Genomic DNA, 14,041 nt, shown 5'->3' with positions numbered 1-14,041 from the left:
CAAATAAATCCACATATTAAGCATCAAAAGACACATATTACAAGACACACACTATTTATTCATTCAGAGTATACTTACTGAGTATACTTACACTTACTGTGTGCTAGCTACTGTGCAAACAAAGGTCCAACATCCCAGAACTTGCTTTCTAGTGGTAGAGGCATATATATTAATGTGGTTAAAATTATAAAGAGGAATAAAGAGAGGGATGGTAGCCAATACCAAAGCTATATGATCAGACCCAAGGAAAGCTTCAGAAAGAGACATCTGAGCTCAGATCACCATTCAAATTGTCTGAGTTATTATCTTCTCTATGTTCCCATAGCAAACCATGTTGTACAAATCAGATATAGAACTTGATAAATTGTTTTCTATTGATTTAACCTCCAGATTTGAATGGGAAGTTCATGGAGAAGATAGATCATGCATTTTCCATCTTTTTAATCTCAGCACATGAAATACAGAAAGCTTTCAATAAATGCCTGTCAAATGAATGACTTAAATTGATACTTGCATAATATATTTGAATATTCATATTTTTAATCTCTGCAAATATGCATTTATAGATATAATTATTTTATCTACTGGCACCAAAGTTCTTCTTAGGGAGGGAATGTTATTTAGGAAATTAAGCTCCTTTGATGTGGAAAATGAGACCCTGAGGCTTTCCTGTAAAAATAAACAGCAAAATAAAACTAAAAGCTAAACTTGATGCATTAAAAAAATGATGATGAGACACTTAGAGGTGGGAACGTAGTGAAAAGAGAAGAAGTGAAGGTAGGAAGAAAGAGGTCGATCATGTTCGAGGAGCCTGAAAACCAGACAGAAAGATGATCATTTGAAATTTTGCAGTGCCCAAAAACGTGTTAAATCAAAGGCAGACCTAGCAAGTAATTTAAGATCATTTGCATTTGTGTGATGTAGATTCTTCTCTTTCCCAAAATTCAGTAAATTCTATAACAAATATAAATATCCTGTCTTATTTTTGGAAAACTCAAGTAAAAGTGTCTGGATTTCATTTATCTGTCAATACAGAGGAGAGAAAAGAGAACATCCATGCAGGATGAAATGTAATTGAGATCAGGAGCTCATTAAGAGCATCCAGGTTTCGATACTACATTGGTACTGAACTGCCTTACACAGCAAGCAATCATAAAATTGGGCAAAATATATGAGACAAATGCTTCTTTTAATACAAAGTATAAACTTTAAGCACTTTCTCTGTGTTAGTCACTTGCAAATGTTGACAACAGCGGTACAATTCCGTCATTTCTGACAAAAGGAAACTCCTAAAGAAGCTCCGTGTGCTCCCTGGTCAGTCTCTCTATCAGTATGGCATGAAACTAGAGCTCAAGAGGGGCAGATACACCCTGCTGAGATGAGATGGGGTCTGGGACAAGTGATGTGGCTGAAAAAGGGAACTGGGAGGGGGCAGTCCGAGGTCCTCCTTCATGCATCCTGGCTGAGAGTGGGACTTCACATATGTAGGGCCGGCTTATCTGGAAACAGTTTCTTCTGGGTTGAGAATAGAACTGAGTTCTTAGAGTTTAATCAGAACAAGCAGATGCTGGAGGTCTGGCTGAGCCAGAACGGAGAGACATCATTAACACTTCATTAAGACCTCAGGCACTGGGCAGAGACGCAAAACTGCCACATTATGAAGAAAGGACCACACTATAGAGTACAGCCTTCTCGAAGTCTATTTCAACAAAGTTTAAAATCAAGACTTGAAGAAGTCCACGCTTTGGAATTTGAGACCTACCAAATTTGAAGGGTTTGAAGAATACTGAAGTTTCCATAGATTGATCTTCACAAAATATAAAAACAAGCCAATATGCTTTCAGTATGATCATCTAGTAATTGATTTAGAAAAATCAACATTCTTCAGAGAGAAGACAGTAGAATCTAGAGTCTCTTTATCATCCACAATTGCCAGTACACAACCGGAAATATGACAGATGTTCAGAAGAAATAACATTCAAGGGAAACTAACCCTGATATGATACAGGTGCTGGATTTGGAAGACAAAAACTTTAAAGAAGCTAATGTAAGTCTCTTGAATGAACAAAGCCTAAGGGACAATAGCAATGGTTTAGCATACATGTAACTCAAGTCTTGGAAAGAGAATAGAAAGAAATGTCAGACAAAATAGTATCTGACAAGTTTTTAAAAATAGAATAAAAAAAACAATTCTCATATCAAAGAACCTCAGCAAGCCTCAAGTAGGATAAGAAAACCACACTTAGATCAATGATAACCCAACTGTTAAAAAGCAAACATACTAATAACACCAAGAAAACAGAGGAGGTAGACACTTTACAAATGGAAAAAACAGTGATGCAAGTTATGACTGACTTCTCTTTAGAAACAATGGAAAAGCAAAAGATAATGGGATGTCATCTTTAAATTACAGAAACAAAAGAAAACCATGCATCCAGAATTTATGTCAAATGAAAATATAGAGAAAAGGAAAATAGGGGGATACCTGGGTGGCTCAGTGGTTTAGCACCTACCCTTGGCCCAGGGCGTGGCTCTAGAGTCCTGGATTCGAGTCCCACATCAGGCTCCCTGCATGGAGTCTGCTTCTCCCTCTGCCTGTCTCTCTCTCTCTCTCTCTCTCTCTCTGTCTCTCATGAATAAATTAATAAATAATATTTTTAAAAAAGAAAATGAAATAAAATATTTTAAACAAAAACTATGAAAATTTTTTACCAGTTTACCTGTAGTACACAAAAATGCCATAAAAAAAGATGTTTAGATTGAAAAGAAATGACATAAGATGGATTTCAGATATAGAGGAACTATTAAAGAGCACTGGATGAGTTATATAAAATATTTTTTCTCTGTAATTTTCTTAAAAGACAACTGTGTTTAAACACAAATTAACTTTATAAAATGGGTTCATAAATATATAAATGAAGAAAATATGGTAAAAATGACTTACATTATATAATTAATAAATGAAATTCTACTACTGTAAGGTTATTATGTATGCAAAGTAGGTCATGTGATTGTTTTGAAGTGTCAAGGTGGTATACTAACTATGAAGTGGGAAGCTATTAGCTCTGAATAGATTTTTTAAATAATTTTTTTTTACTTTAGAATATATACAGTACAGAGATTTCCTGCATACTCCACACAAGTTTCCCCTATTATTAACATTTTACATTCCTATGCTTCATTTGTCACAACTAATGAACTGGTGTTGGTAGCTCATTACGAACTAAGCTCTATGCTTTGTTTGTTTGTTTGTTTGTTTGTTTTTTACAACAATATCCTTTTTCACTTCCAGGATTCTATCCAGAATATCGCATTACATGTATTCATTATGACTTCTTGGTTTCCTCCGGTCTATGACAATTTCTCAGATTCTGGTATTCCCAATGAGCTCAATGGTTTTGAGGAGAATTGATCAGGAATTTTATAGACTATCCTTCGTTGGGATAAATATGATGTTTTTCTGGTGATTAGACTGAGGTCATAGATTTGAGGAAGGAAGACCAAAGAGGGGAAGTGCCATTCTGGAAGGAGGCCTGATTCCTTTTATTGGGGATTGATATTAAAAATCAATATCTGGGCACTGGGTATCCACATTGCTACCATAATATAATCGCATTAGGCTTATTCAACAGACACAGCTGGGAAATATATGTGTATATATTAACATATGACTACGCATGGATCTATAATTTGTTTATCTACCCCCCTGCATTTATAACAAGATAAACATGGCTCTCTGACTTTAATCTAGTACTGAAAGTTCATTCTAGCTTCTCCCCTTTATCTCATCTGTTACTTTTCTCTCCAGGGGTAAGAAACCTGACTCTTGCCAATGGTCGTCCATTTATTTATTTATCCAATCCTAGTATATGTGGTGATTTCAGAATTGTTAGCCTATGCCCCAGTAAGAAACAAGCTTACCAATTAAAGTATACGGTTTATGTAGAGTTCCTTTTGTCTTTAGTCTTACTATTTTCATTAATTTCCAAAATTATTTAAGTCATTATTTCCACCTACCCTCTTGGGTGGAGGTATGTCATACATTTAAAACATAATTAGATTATTTTGTTTCCATCAGTGTTCCATCATGAGACCCCCTAACTTCTGAGTTGATTTTTATTTTCAATAAAAAGTTATGGATGCATATTGTAATCCCTAAAGCAACCATTAAGAAAATAATTTTTAAATTGTAAGTAAGGATATCATAGAGTTAATAAAATGGAATGCTAAAAGCTATTCCATTTTCCAAAGAAAATTAAGAAAAAGAGCAAGAGATAAGCAGAATATATAAAAAAAAGATAGCAAGGGTGATAAATTTAATGTATCAATAACTACAATAAACATAGTTGAATGCAATACTCCAATCAAAAAGGAGATGTATTGAGTGGACAGTGAACAAGAACAAATTCTATGTTTTTTAAAAGAAAAATGTTAAAGAAAAGAAGAAGTTAAATTTAAAGACAGAAAAAGGTCTGTCATACAAACTATACACATGATAAAGATTCTGTGTCCATATTTACATCAGAAAAATTAGACTCCAAGCCAAAGAATGTTACAAGAGGGAAAGGGGGCATTTAATAATGATTTAAGGAATAATTCATAAGGAAGACATAACAATCCTAAATATGTATGACTTAATAACAGAGTTTCAAATTCATGAAGAAATGCTGACAGCATAAAAGTGGGAGATGGAGAAATCCATGACCATACCTGAAGATTTTGTAATAGTCCTTTCTATCAATAATTGATTTAAAAAAAACAGTTGGCAAAAAATCAAGAATTATATAAACAATACTATCAGGTAGATCTCCTAAAGCAAACTCTGGCAGGATTTCATGGCAATCTAATACTCAAGGTCAGCACCTGTGAAAGGAAGAAGAAAGCAGAATTAAGAATAGAAGTGAAACTGTTAAGTGAGTCTGACAAGTTCTCCATTTAACACAAGACAGAATCTTGGGAGAAAATATTTCCTGTCAGAGTTGTCCACATCGGGCTGAACCAGCAGCGCCCTTATCTCCCCACCTCTCCTGGTTACTACAAGTGAGCTTCCCAGGAACGACATGACCTCCGGTTAGGTGACTTTTGGGGTTGAGGTAGGATCTGAAGGGGCTGACATACAAACATTCTCAGTGTGTTGTGCTATGGCTAGTTCTTCCTTGAAAGAAAACTGGACAGCCCATTTCCACGTGCACCACAAACACCAACAAAGCTAACCTAATTAATAATGACCGAACATCACATCTATCACCAGCAGAAAAATACGTTTTTTTCAATTGCCTGTAATATATAAAACAAGTAGCAAGATGATAGATTTAAATCCAAACATTTCAACAATTAAAAGATAGACCATACACTGGACCACAGAATGTTTCCATAAATGTCAGAAGGTTAAAACCTTATAAAATAGGTTCTATTTTATAGGTGGCTATAATTAAATTAAATGAAAAATTAAGAACAAAAAAAAATCTATAAAATACCCAAATATTTGGAAATTAAAACAATCCTAAATCACCAATGGGTCAAAGAAAACTATACAATGAAAATGAGAAAATATGTCAAATTGAATGGTAATAAAATAGAATGTATTTGTGGAACGCTGCTAAAGCAGTGCATAGTGTTAAGTTTATACTTTATTTATATCCAAAAGGAAGGAAATCTTAATTTAAGTTTATAGCTAAGGAATTCTAAAACAGAAAATCAAGTAACAAAAAAATGCAGTAAGTAGAAGGCAAGTAGTTAAATGGGAGCATAAGTCAATGAAATAGAAAACAGACCAATGTTGGTTCATTGAAAAGATTTCTAGACAAAACAAACAAAAGGAACAAAAAAAAAAAAAAGAAAAGATTTCTAGACTTGATTAACACAAAGAAACTATAATTAAGAAAAAAGGAGAAAATACAAATTACCAATATCAGAAGCAAAAATAAATACAACTAAAATATTACCAAATAAAAAGGAAATATTAAAGGAAAAAAGAAGAATATTATTAATTACTGTAGGACCATCCATAAGAAGGAGAAATCACTAAGTGACTATTGAGACTCAAATTCCTGAGAAGCAAAAAAAAAAAAAAATCTTGATAATAACTGGATTTTGTGTTTGAGAGACTCAAGCATCTTTATATATTAATGACAGGGTCACCTCAGCTGTCATTTAGATCATATTATTAGATATTTTATAGACTGTGAATCAGACTCTGTAGGTAGCTTTATACTTTCACCTTTGACGTGGGTAGGAACATTTTCACGTCTTAATACTTTTGAAAACATGAATTTTTACTGCTGAATAATAGTGTATCATGGAGTGCTACAAAAGTCAATCAGGCATTTTCCTATTATTGGCTGTTTTTATTTCTATGCTCATGCAATTTTTTTAATAATAAATTTATTTTTTATTGGTGTTCAATTTGCCAACATACAGAATAACACCCAGTGCTCATCCCATCAAGTGCCCGCCTCAGTGCCCGTCACCCAGTCACCCCCACCCCCCGCCCTCCTCCCCTTCCACCACCCCTAGTTCATTTCCCAGAGTTAGGAGTCTTCATGTTCTGTCTCCATTTCTGATATTTCCCACCCATCTCTTCTCCCTTCCCTTCTATTCCCTTTCACTATTTTTTATATTCCCCAAATGAATGAGACCATATAATGTCTGTCCTTCTCTGATTGACTTACTTCACTCACCATAATACCCTCCAGTTCCATCCACGTCGAAGCAAATGGTGGGTATTTATCATTTCTAATGGCTGAGGAATATTCCATTGTATACATAGCCCACAGCTTCTTTATCCATCATCTGTCGATGGACACCGAGGCTCCTTCCACAGTTTGGCTATTGTGGACGTTGCTGCTATAAACATTGGGGTGCAGGTGTCCCTGCGTTTCATTGCATCTGCATCTTTGGGGTAAATCCCCAGCAGTGCAATTGCTGGGTCATACGGTTGCTCTAGTTTTAACTCTTGGAGGAACCTCCACACAGTTTTCCAGAGTGGCTGCACCAGTTCACATTCCCCCCAACAGTGCAGGAGGGAGAGTTCCCCTTTCTCCACATCCTCTCCAACATTTGCGGTCTCCTGCCTTGTTAATTTTCCCCAATCTCACTGGTGTGAGGTGGGATCTCCTGGTGGTTTTGATTTGTATTTCCCTGATGGCCAGTGATGTGGAGCATTTTCTCACGTGCATGTTGCCCATATCTAGGTCTTCCTCTGTGAGATTTCTATTCATGTCTTTTGCCCATTTCATGATTGGATTGTTTGTTTCTTTGCTGTTGAGTTTAATAAGTTCTTTATAGATCTTGGAAACTAGCCCTTTGTCTGATACGTCACATGCAATTATAGATCGCTTCTAGAACAAGCAGATTTCATTTGCTCTGAATAAGTTTTTATTTTTATTTTTTTAATTTTTATTTTTTTTTAATTTTTATTTATTTATGATAGTCACACACACACAGAGAGAGAGAGAGAGAGAGGCAGAGACACAGGCAGAGGGAGAAGCAGGCTCCATGCACCGGGAGCCTGACGTGGGATTCGATCCCGGGTCTCCAGGATCGCGCCCTGGGCCCAAGGCAGGCGCCAAACCACTGCGCCACCCAGGGATCCCCTGAATAAGTTTTTAAAGGCAAATCCTGAGTTAAGGATCAGACTACATTTCAGATTATGAAAAGTAGCCAAAATTTCTTTCAAAATTACTTCCAGCAATTTGTACTTTATTAATACAATCCTCAAGTAATCTTTTTGATATACTTTGAATCTAGTACTAGATGTTCTCCTTTACTAAATACTCTATATCCATTACAGAAGTAAGCAATTATGTCTCCTCTTATATGGGCATTTATTATTTATAAGAATTCATTTTATTGCCATTATATTTCTTGTTTTGTTAATTGTTTGTTTCCACGAATCTGTTGGTCTTGACTGTGTATAAGCTAAAGGAGTTCATATACTCAAATCTATGGATCTTACCTTATTGTATAAGCGCCCATATTCATTAACATTTGTTACTCAAAGGCACCAAGTATGGTTGTGTTTTGTCAATGGTCAATGGAGTTATTACCCACATCACTTTTTTCAGTTAAGTAATTAATGAGATCCTTATGTGTCCTTATGAGTACAATAAGCAAAAGATTGATCTTTTGCACCAACTGAAATCTGCCTTGCAAACAGACCTCATGCATGTTCTTTTCATGGAGAAGCTTCCATTTCTTATCACAAGGTAGAAAAACAAAACTCTTGGTGGGATGGCATTGAGTCAACTTTGAGAATTCTGTGCTGTCCCATTAGCTGGATGACAATTCCTAAATAATTAGGTGAATAGTGTCTAAGTTCACTTTACAGCTTAATGTACAGGTATCTGTTCCTATTCTCCCATTTCTCAGCACCCAGACATATTAGTTATATGATGTCTTTTGGTTCACAAGAAGGTAAGACTGTTTCAGCAGATTTGGTGGCTAAGGAAAAAACAATTACCACTTGTGTTTCACAAGTCTTTTCGAATATTATTAGGTACAAGTGAAACCAGATGCCAAAAGGCCATGAGAAGAGTACTTCAAAGCATTTTGCAATGTCAGGTCAAGCCACGAGGCAAACCCTTCCTGGTTTGCTGGCATCACCGTATCACAAGAGCGCAGGGCCCCCCCTGTCTTTCACCACCTTCTAGATCCAAGGTTTTGACTGACTAACTTGTGTTGGGCCTGGACCAAGATTGTGTAGAAGTGAAGCAGCCCTAGATCCTTGGCTGCATTCAGTAGGCCGTCCTGCAGTGCTTCTCTATGATTCATTGAAAAGGCTGATGCAGTTTTTTTAAACATGAAGTCAAAGGGAAAAAAAATAGAAAGTAAAAATCTAAAGCAGGGTACAAGTAATATCCTCTACCCTTACAGTGCCTTCGACCAGCAAGGGAGGGCTTATTTGCCAAAAGTCGGACAAGTATTGAGGAATAAGAAAGAAAGCAAAGCTTGGTTGCGGAAACTTCTCCACTGAAGGACTTGGGTACATATTCCAGGACCTGCAGTGCTCGCTCGGTTTGGGGTTACCCGTGCAAAAGGGGGCCAGGTCACGAGGAGCTCCCGAACACCAACGTCTTAAATACACGGGTTTTACATGAAGTCAGGATAAAGTTGGTACCGAGGGTTTACGGCAGCAGGGTGAATAACCGGTAAGTAGGTCTTCCGTATCCCATTGTTTTGTATCTGGGAAAAATAGGTGCTCACCTGTTTCCCGCCTTGAGGCGGCGGATCGCTGCGGTGCCAGAGCCTCACCCGCCAGCACTAGCCCCGGCGCTTGGGCCCGTAGGGCGCTCGGGACGCGCCGCTGCACCTGCCCATTAACCCAGCAGCGTCTGGGGAAGCAGGTGCCATGGGAAGGCGCTCCCCCTGCGTCTCCTACCAGGAATGCTCCTGAAGAACACTCGAATCACGGAGCCTGAAACAGGTGCGCCTACAATGGCTGAGGGCTTTGATCGCAAAATCCTGAATTCATACATCACGACTCTCTAAGACCATTCAGAAAGCAACACACAGTTTCTCATTCTCACAGTTGAGTTGGGATTAAGATCCAAGGCCCAAGCCTGTTTACACAGCCCCTGGAAAGGTCATCTGGGCAGAGGGAGCACGGGGCTGGGCCATCCGGGGAGGGGGAGCATGGGGCTGGGCCACGTGGGGAGGGGAGCACGGGGCTGGGCCATCCAGGGAGGGGAGCACAGGACTGGGCCATCCGGGGAGGGGGAGCACGGAGCTGGGCCATCCGGGCAGAGGGAGTACGGAGCTGGGCCATCCGGGCAGGGGGAGCACGGAGCTGGGCCATCCAGGCAGGGGGAGTACAGAGCTGGGCCATCCGGGGAGGGGAGCACGGGGCTGGGCCATCCGGGGAGGGGAGCACGGGGCTGAGCCATCCGGGGAGGGGAGCACGGGGCTGGGCCATCCAGGCAGGGGGAGTACGGAGCTGGGCCATCCGGGGAGGGGAGCACGGACGCTCACCCGGAGAGCAGCAAGGAGGCTCTGTCCCCGCGGCTGGCTCTCCATGAAATGAAATGCTCGAAGTTATTTTTGCCCTTCCCTCTATTAGGTGAGCAGTTTATCGAGCATATTGACTGAACCATTTTCCATTTTCTCTGGGTTTTCTGCAGGTAGCAAAGTGCCCACAGAATCTATATGTTAAGACTTCAAATGTTGAAGTTGATAGTTGGAAGGAATTCGTTTTTTCGATAATGCAGAGCAATTCAATTTTGGACTCATGTTGCCAGATCCCTTAATGCCTCTCTGAATTTATGCAATTACCATAAGCTTTTAAACATATTGCTACCTCCGAATGCTTAGTCATTTTTAATTTGGACTTATTTACCATTTGATTTTGAGCAAATCAAAGTCAAGGAGACATTTTTTACTCTTGTATCATGCTATAGAATCTCATGTTTTATGGCCAAATTAAAATACTAATTAAAATCTCCTTTTTAAGTCATTGAATTTCATAGGCCTCACACACACACACATACTTATTTTCTATGTACACAACACTTACTGCTTAAGAAAGAGCATTAATCATCTACTAAACAAAATCTTAAAATAAAAATCAGGTTTTTAAATTTTCTTCCTGAAAATTTAGCTGGACTTAGAGATTTCATTTAACTTTGGCTATTGAGAATTTGTTCTGGGCAAGTAAAGAAGAATTCAGGCATCCAATTATATGAAATACATTTCTAATGGGAAAAAGAAACTGCGAGGGAAAAGTATAAATGCAAAAGGAAAGATAAAAATTATTTGAGAAAGATTTTCAAGACAAAGGCTCATCCAGAAAGGATATACAATTTATTTTTCTCTTCATTTTAAGTAGTTAACAGCAATTAATATCTATTCAATTCAATTCAACATATATACATTGAACAACGTCACGTCAGACACTTGATTAGGTGATACCTGAAATAGGAACAAATGAAATAGAAGCCTGCTCTCTGCTTGCTCATGGTCTAGCCCAAGCCAAGTTTGGATGTTGTGGTAATTTATCTTTAACACCAAGATACAGATTTTTACTCTTGTCTACTTGATTGTTTTTGATTAAATATTTTTAGAGCATTTTTTTAGATTCACAGAAAAACTGGATAAAAGGCAGAGAGATTCCCCGTCCACCGCCTGCCCTCACACGTGTGTAGCCCTCCCCACCATCAATACCCCCACCCCACCAGTTTGGCAGTTGGATCATTTACTACAACTGAGGATCCTACACTGACACACCATATTGCCCCATGTCCACAGTTCACGTTAAAGTTCTCTCTTCATGTTATTTTTGTGGATTTGGACAAATGCATAATGTCAGGTATCCATCATTTATACTATTACGTAAGGTATTTTCATTGTCCTAAAAATCCTCTGTGCTTCACTTTCTCATCCCCACCCCCTCCCACCTCAATCTCTGGCAACCATTGATCCTTTTGTTGTCTCCATAGCTTTGTGGTCTCCAGAATGTTATAGAGTTAGAACCATACAGCATGCAGCCTTTCTAGATCAGCTTTTTAATTTTAGTAATAGTCATTTAAATTTCTTTCATGTCTTTTTTATGGTTTCCTAGTTCATTTCTTTTTGGCACTGAGTAATATTCCATTGTCTAAATATATACAGTTTATCCATTTATTATAAATCCATTTGTTATCCAGTTTATTTGTCTGCTAAAGGATATCTGGTTGTTTTTTTTTTTTTTTTCCAAGTTTTGGTAATATGAATTGAACTGCTGTAGACATGCTTGTGCAGGTTTTGGTATAGATATTCTTTGGGTAAACACCAAAGAATGCCCTCTCTTGATTTTGTACTTATTTCTTATTCTAAAGATTCAGTCGAAGTACATTTCAGTAACCTAAATTTGAGAATAAAAATTACTTGTTAGCTCTTCGTTTCATGACCTCAAAGATATTTAGATGTTGGGAGTTTGTTTTTGACACAGTATATCAGAAAACAGTGAATCTGCTTCCTTAACTTTTATCACTTCTAGTGTCTGTGATTGAGACTCCTCATTGAATGAGCCCAAAAAGTGTCAATGGGAGTGATAAATGGAAGAGACATAGTATTGCGCTCTGCTTGTTCATTTACTACAAGTAGATGCATTTGGCCATAGTGGACTAATTAACTCAAGAGTCACTTCTATTATTATTCCAAGGGCCTGGAGGGAAATAAGGCAGACAAGATAATATATTTTTAAGTGATCTACAATAGATTTACTATCATAGTAAATAGTAATATAGACCTAGTTAGTATAGTAAGTAGAACTAGTAAGTAGCAAGGTCTCTATTTCTGAGATGCCATGATTAAGATAGCACCTTCACATTGATCACAGATCAAGGGAAATTTGTCAGGGAAATAGTTTTATATGTATTCCATTGTCTTGATTAAACAAAGTATCAAAATATTTTATATTAAATCAATGCTCCGACAATCTCAATAAAGATTTTGCACGGTACAACATTGTACTTCAGCTCTGAAAAGATGAGAATTCTTCATGTCATAAACATTACATTTACTTCCCAGGAACTCGGTCCTGCAAAAGTTTTCAGGAATGTCCAAATGATCATACTAATGGCCAGCAAAAGGAAGCGTTTGTTTTTCTCATCATCTCTTAGGGATGCAACTTTATGCAAAAACATACATTTAATTTATTATTGATTCTTAGTCAAGTGAATCCCATGCACGGGGATGCACGTGGAGTCAAAACTACGTAGAGAACGAGATACAGCAAATGTGTGCAGCCCTATCCAGAAGCAAGTGGTTGAGACACTATTTCCAGGATAAGTCCCATGTTTGACTTTAATGCGAATACTCACAAGTAGCTGTAGCATGTTCTTTCTGCGCTATCATTAATTCATGTGGTCAAAATGCTGCCGACTCGGCAGCTCAGTGCAACCCAAAGCCCAACTTTCATAACTCTGGTAATGATCAGTGGGGCACACAAATATCTTCAAGTCACATAATTGTGGTGATCTCAGTGTGCTCGGTTCTGGTGGACTGCTGCCCACACCACTAAATCAGCATTCACGGCACCACGCACATATGGCACAGTTGGAGTTCAGTGGGAGCCTAGGACTCCGTTAGCTTGGGGGCCAAGTCATTCTTAACCTCCATAAAAGGCATCTCTTTAAAGAACAGGGCAAAGGTCACCGCAGCTCATGCCAAGTGTAAAAATGAGAACTACAGACAGGAAACACTGTTCAGATGTTGTAGAGCTGTAGGCCTGTTTTATGTCTGCTCTGAGCCCTCTGCAGCTACAGGAGACCAAAGACGTGCTCACCATCCCCATTTATACCAGGACAGCAGCCAAGTGGGTCCAGTCATTAGAAACAGGGGAAACCCAGGGTCTAATCAGGAGTTGCCTCTCTCAAAGGCACGACATGAAACGCTGCAATAGGACACTGCGCGACTGGAACCATGACTGTGATGTGTGGCTGGGGTGTAGATGGAGTGTTCCACGTTATGAATGTGTGACACCGAGGCAGGCGGAGCATGACTGCATAACTACTTACCCCCAAGTCACTCATAAATTTGAGATGTGCATCTCCAGAGAATACCAAGGAGGAAAAATTACAAATAAAATAAATGTTCAGTGTGTCTGAATTAATGAGCGTATATTAAGATCATATATAACCTGAGGAAATAAGAAAACAGCACAACTGAGATTTCCCTGAGTAATAGAGAGAAATAGGGGAAGTTGTTTTTATTATCTAATTGGTAAGAAAGTTTCCAATTTTTCTGTCAAAGTTTATAAAAGAAAAATACAGGCAGGTTTCAAGGCAGGAGGAGGGGGCAGTGTGTGTGGCAAATGTGGAAAATCACTCAGGGGGGGAAATACGTTTCATACACAGAAACATGGTCGTAGACAAAAGTTGAAATAAAGACCGTATTTACATGGCATGGTTTTTCAGATGATTTTTCTTCATTAAACTCAAAATTAGAATCAGTTTGGTGAATAAACTGGTAACCTGATTTCTGTGGTTTGAAGAACGAATCTTGTACTGGTGTGTTGTGGTCAATAATATTCACCCTTCTTCATTCGATGCTCTCCTTCACATAC

This window comes from Canis aureus, chromosome 35 (assembly GCF_053574225.1).
Source record: "Canis aureus isolate CA01 chromosome 35, VMU_Caureus_v.1.0, whole genome shotgun sequence".
Classification (NCBI taxonomy): domain Eukaryota; kingdom Metazoa; phylum Chordata; class Mammalia; order Carnivora; family Canidae; genus Canis; species Canis aureus.
The sequence above is the reverse complement of the archived record's forward strand: the minus strand, read 5'-3'. Positions refer to the sequence as shown.